Consider the following 6,857-nt stretch of genomic DNA (forward strand, 5'->3'; position numbering starts at 1 on the left):
GTGTGCGACAGGTCGAAAGTAGGTGAAAATGTCAATGGGTTGGCATTGTCGTCATCCTCATTCGTCCTACGCTTCCAACTCCTACTCGTTGTTGTCGTCGTCGTCGTCGTCGTAAATGCCCCCGCCGCCGCCGCCGCTTCGTACCCGGACAGCAGGCAGCTGAGGTGAGTTTGCGTTCTGCTGACTCTCTTAGCGTGGTGAATACTCACAGGCGAAGCGCTTTAAGAGAGCGCTTCAGCCATAAGAGTGGAGTCCACGGCCATGCTTGGCGGCATTCATCGGCTATTCTGCATAGATACGGAAGGGATCTGCTTCGACAGAATGTCCAGAATGGGCACAAATACTCCGCCAAGACAACAATCATGCGGCGACCCCAGCCTTACTTTTGCTTTCTTTTGTTACTTTTTTTTAGCTGCTGTTGGCAGCGACTCGTTAGCTAGTCGTCCAGCGACTGACTGGCACACAGACACACTCAGTAGAGGAGCTTGGATGGGGGCTGGGACTGGTGCTGGTGCTGTGACTCGGGCTGGCATGGAGGCCAACACACGCACTTGGGCGCGACTCGAAGTATGCTCTGACAACTTTGAAGTGCTCTTTGCGGCCGTCGCAGTAGTCGCGATGTCGCGATGTCGCGCCGCTTTGACTTGTCAAACAAAAATAATGCCATTTGCCAGTTGCAAGAGTACTCAGTCGCTGCCACCATCCGCTTCAGGAGCAACAGCATCATCATCAAGAGCAAGAGCAGCTGTTCCCACACAGCAACAACTGCAGCACGAATCTGTTTTAATGAAGGCCTCGTCCTCGGTGCAAGCCAGCAGCCTGCTGGCAAAGCTGCCACAGCAAAGTTGGCAGACAGTTTAAGTGGAAGGCCAACACTCAATATCGGCTAAAGCTAAATTACAGACCTAATTGCAAATCAAATTTTGTGCAAGTAAATCACAGGAAAAGATGGACGGACCTTCAAGACAATCCTTTGCACGTGGCTGGAGAACAACTTCTACGATCCGTTGAAGTACTACAGCGCGAAAGGAGATCATAGAGCACATCTATTTGAGTCCTAGGACTACGCTTTTACCTGACTTGAAAATCGATTTTAAAGAAAGTAATAATAAACCTTCTTTGGGAAGGAAATACTTTTGAAAGTCATTGAAATGTCATCTATTGGATTGACAGTCGCTGTTGCTGTTGCTGTAGCTGTAGCTTTTGTTTCGATGTGTTTTTTGCGCTAGTTTTGGTAGCTGCTCAAATCCAAAAGTACCCGCCACACGACGCCCAACCTTTTGACACGCGTCACCAGCCGCTGGCACTCTTACAACAGCAACAGCAAAAGCAGCAGCAAGCAGCAAGAATATCACAAGACTTTGAATGGGAGGCAATGAGGGTGATTTGATACCCTAACTGGAAGTCCGAATGGGAGAACTTCGAGGGATCGAACTGTCTATGCTGGGGATATCCAATAATATATGTATTTACCCTTACACAGAGTACCACTGGGTGTCTCTATGTCTGTGTGTGTGTGTGTGGCCCTAATAATGTTACATTAGTTTCCCGCTTGCCACAAAGGGTAACTACCATTGATTACGTGGCTGTGGCTGTGCCTCCCATTGGAGGGAAGTTTTCCGATTTTCATTTTCATTCAGTGTTTTCCATTGGTGTTGTTGTTGTTGTTGCTCCTGTTGTGGGGTGGCGGCGGCTGCATTCAGTTCGCTTCATTTGCTCGCTCTCATATTTCTTGATTTTATTTGTGTAAGCAGAGGTATTTTTGCATGACAGCGCGGGGGAGGAGGCCAGATCATGCCTCATTGGATTCCAGGCAACGAGCCAAAGAGCCAAACAGCCAACCAACCAACCAGCCGACTCTGCCTCTGTCTCCTCTGTTGCTGTCAAAGGCAAAAATAGCGCACAAGTTTGGACTTCATTTTGCACAATCCACAAGAACTTCATTTGCGAGTGCCAGGCATCAGCTTCAGTGCATTAATGTCAGAGCAGAGCGCACACACAGCTCTCCCATTCCCACCCATACATAAGTATACATATATGTACATACATATTTATGTACTTATGTATGGCATATCTACATACATGCATACGCAGATGGGCTGACAGCTCGTTTTGCCAAAAGGATGGCAGGATGCACGGGTCTGTCTGCACGGTGCCTGCCAGAGCGAAATGCTCTCCGCAGATGCTGGCTTAAATCATAAAATTAATAATATTTAAAGGTAAATATCAAATGCGAATGCAACTGCTACTGGCACTGGATCTATGGGCCATCCATTTGCCTAACATGACAAAGGCTCACGCCAATGGCAAAATTTCCCCCCGGTAAAAGGCAGAGGCACAGGCCCAGACCCTGACCCTCTGGCAACGTGCATCCAATAATCTGCAACTGCCGTGGACAGTCAGTCATTTTTTGAAAGTTGTGACGATTTTTAATATATCTCAAATGTAAATAATAGAATTGTAATTGTAATTATTGGAGCTGCTCGTAAACTGCTGCGCCTGCCTGCCTGCATCAATAAAATAGCAAAATGAAACATTAAACATTGAGATGCTCCTGCGCTTGATTTCAATTAACTGATTTGCTGGCTGCATGCCGAGAATAGAGCCTTTGATGGAATGCTGCTCAGGCATTGTGTATCTTTGGGGCTATGCACCGCCACAAACAGACAGACAGAGGCCCAAGTTTTGGGGCCCTAATTCGAGACAGTTTGCTTAATTGGATTCGTGAAATACTTTGCGCATCGCAGCCAAAGAGACGCACTCGAAATTGAGTAATTCAAACGTGTCATTAAGCACTTAAAGGCACTTCAAGTGGCACAACTAAGAGGCAGAGAGGCAGAGAGGCAGCGAGGCAGGGGCCTGCCGTGGTGTGGGATTGCGGAAAGTGTGGGCTCAGCGGTTGGCGGTCTACTGCCACAGCCACAGCACAAACTTTCAATCATGAGCATCGAACATGGGGAATGCCCCAGCGAAAACAATTAAGCATGATTACAGCAAAAGCAACATCGAATGCCAGCAGCAGCAGAGGAGCAGCAGCAATGGCAACCAGCAATTAGATGTTTATGTAAATTATATACAAGAGCCGACTCAGAGCCTCAGAGTGGCACAGGAAGTGGGGTAAAGGAAGTGCCAGGAGACAGAGAGACAGAGAGACAGAGAGAGGAGCAGACAAATTTGCATAAGTCGAGCACAATGCTTCGGGAAGAGAGGGTGGGGAGGATGGGCATCCATCGGCAATCGCTATGCCAGTAATTAGTAGCAATTACAACAACAGGCGGGCACGGGTTAGATGTGGGCATGGAAAATGCTATCAACCAGTTGATACTCCTTAAGAGAGGAGGAGAACGGAGAAAGGAGCAGCAAGGAGTGGGAGAAGCATTCAACAATTAAGCCCAAAGCAAAGCTTGTGCAAACCACAAGGATGTGTGGTCCTTTCTCTTCGCTCCCACTCCCACTCCCACTCATGCGAAATTCTTTCAAAATCCAAACACTTTGAGCAAACTTTGCCTTTCTTTTGTTTACATTTTGCTAGTACCAATGCTAATCAATGGAATTTGTTGGAAATAATCTAAGATTTCCCATTTCATTTTGCTGCTTGAGATTCTGTCACAAATTATGCACCCCCCAAAGGAGCATGTCCTGTAAAATGCTCATCAAATAGTAGAGCACAAATGGCAATAAATTGAACACCACAGCATTGGGACATTAACTAATTAATTGTGTTAAGCAAGCCGCAAAAATAACAGAAACAGAAACAGAAACAGAAACAGAAACAGAAAACAATGAAACGAGCGAGGCGAGTGAGGAGAGTGGAGAAACGAATACGAAATAATTGGGAGAGCAGCAGCACTGGACTGGAGTGACAGCCGATGGACATTTGGACAGCACTGGAACGGATGGGATGTGAACGCAACCACAAAGTATCCATCCGCCAATAGATTTTGGAAATTAGAATTTGTCACAGTCCAAAACGGACATAACCAAAAGCCAAACTCCTACGCGTCGGCGCCCCCATTTTGGTCAATCAACAAATGCTGATTTGTGCCAAGTAGAGGCTGATGGCATTTCGCAACAAAGGGATAATTAATTTCATAGTTGATTAATTTGCACTTCATTTTAGACCTCGATCCAGCCCCTACACAACACTCAAAGTTGTGCCCTCCTTCGGCCAAAGATGATGAGCCAAAAGGCATTTGCCATTCATTCAATCATTTATTCAGTCATTCAGTTGTTGGACTTTCTACTGCCTCCCCCAACATTCCGCTATCTCAGATGCAATATTTCTGCATAAAACTTTGAACTTTTAGCTGCTAAATGAGTTCCGCGCTCGAAGTTCCAAGCAAGTTTTTTGGCCACCAAAAAAAACACAGGAAAATAAAATACAAAAATAGTTTGTGTATGGCTGAGGCTGAGGCAAATAAACAAAATGAACGATAAATTGTTGGTGAAGGTTAATGATAAAACTCATTGAATTAGCAAACAACTCGGAAAAGAATCCGACATAATCGAAGCAACAAAAGCCACAAAAGATTTAAACACAACTCACACATTTCGCATAAAATAAAAGCCAAGCAAATCCTTGAAAATATATTGAAACGAAGTATAATCGATTGGCATATTGACATTCACTGACAATCAATTAGTTAGTCTGCAAATATCCTTATTGATTTGCGCATGTAAATGCATCTCGCACGCATTTAACTTTTGTGCCTCAAGCAATAACTTGAACAGGTCATTGAACAGGTAATAAAAATGTCAAAAAAATGTATTTCATATAGCCTGTTGTTGCCGAAGAGCAGCAAGCAGGCCAGAAGCAATTAAGATGTGAGACAGAGATGTGGTGTCCATGGCTTTTGGGGGAATGGCTGAAGGAGGAGCTGCCACTAGTCTGCCTGTCGATTGTATATGGTTATGGGCCTGGGCCTGGTCCTGGTCCTGGGGTTTGTTCATTGCCTGACGTGCTCTGCTTTGTGTTTGCTGCTGCTTTTTGCCTGCTTTATGTCTGCTTTTTGCTGCTGCTGCTGCTGCAAGGCACAGACCAGACAATAAGTGCAGCAAGAGGATTTTTCCAATTTTAATTTGTTCAAAGTGCACACACACACACACACACACACACACACAACAAGATGCATTAACAAGAGAAGAACATGCCGGACATGCTTCAACAGAGACACACACAACTCCACTCTGGCTGTGGCCTGCCTCTTGCCAGTGAGCAAACAATTTGTTAGCCTAATTGTTGGCATTGTGCTACAGTCATAATTTTCATTCTCCATTTTTATGTTTAAGTGTGTGTGTGTGGGTGTGTGTGTGTGTGGGTGTGTGTGTGGCACATGGATAGATAGCAAGAGAGAGGGAGGACTCGGAGAGTGAGTGCCTGGGGTGTAGATATAAACTTTAATGACGAATGCCTAATGTGCGAGAGCCATAAAAAGTGTCGCGTCTGCAGCGCCCATCAAAAATGTCGAAATACGAAGCAAGAAAGCGACTCCTCGTTTCGTTTTTAGAAGGGTTTATACATGTACAAGTATGTATGGGACGGGGCATAGAAGAGTGGCATAAAGTGGTGCCACTCGGCTGCCGCAAGAGTAAGAGTTTTGAGTGGCAAAACTTTTAGCAATTAAGTGGCAAACCTCCTGCCACCTCCTCCCTCTCCTCTGCTAATGTGATTGATGCCAGTGGGAGCGTCAAATCGATTTTTAGCATCGATTTGGCAGGAGAAATAGTCAACTCAAATTAGCTGATTTCTCTCAACTCTTAATGCGTCTGCAGCAGAAGCAGCGCATGACGAAGAACAACGAGGGACAGATACATTTCTGGAAGAAGCGCCTGGACGAGCGGACTGCCAACCAGCAACGACTTGAGATTCTGCTCCAGGAAGTTGAGTTGGACCGTGGGATGTTCATTGAAATACGAACTGAAATGGAAGCAGATCCTTTAAAGACAAAATTACATCTATTTTTATTAATGAATATTAAAATCATAGACAGACATGTTCTTGCCTTTTCGATCTATTGATCTAAGAACATTCCCGGCATCTATAATCTGCAAAATTACGTTGAGATCTCCGACACAGATTGACATTGTTTTTGCTTCGACTGGAGCCTGAGATGTTCAACATTTTTCTTTTCGCTATGGTGGAGCATTTTGGAACTGATATTTCAGATATGTTTGGATCATTGCTTTTATTTTTGAAGATTTTTACATCTTCATTTTCTTCTGTGGCGTTTTCTTGGTCTTCTTGGGAGTCTTTTTCTCCTTCTTCGACTTGCCAGGCGCGGACGAGAGTGTGGTGGTTGACAGTGCTGGCACGGCAAAGCGTTGCTGCTCCACATTGAACATGGCCTTCTTCTGCATGGCCATCTGCTCCCAATATGAATGCAGAGCAACGTTCATGTTCGGTGGCTTTGGACAGTCCTTGAGGCTATGATACTGGGCCGAGCAGTTAAAGGATGTGTGGGAAATAAAAACGCAAACAAAATGAGATTTGTTTCTGTAACTAAAGCAGGAGAAATTGCTTACCTTCTTGTCGCAAATTGCACAGCGATTGTCGGGTTTTAGCTTGGTTTTACTTTTGCTGGATTTCTGCTGCTCAACCCCGTCCTCGTCCGCCTCACTGCTCTCATCGGTGTCGGTTATAGTGTAGTGACGCTCCAGAGGGCCCAGGCCAGTGACATCCTCCTGGTGGTACCACTAAGTGGTTCGAGTTGGAATGTCCTTGTCCGTTTTGCAGCCTCTTAAAGTGCCAGAATGACAACATTCGTCTACCAAATGTCACCGGCGAACGTTTTGTGCTGCTTGGAGATGGTCGATGCCAACAAACTATCGATGGAATTTTCTATTGAAATATCGGGTGA

The sequence above is a fragment of the Drosophila guanche genome, unplaced genomic scaffold, assembly GCF_900245975.1.
Source record: "Drosophila guanche unplaced genomic scaffold, DGUA_6, whole genome shotgun sequence".
NCBI classification, from domain to species: domain Eukaryota; kingdom Metazoa; phylum Arthropoda; class Insecta; order Diptera; family Drosophilidae; genus Drosophila; species Drosophila guanche.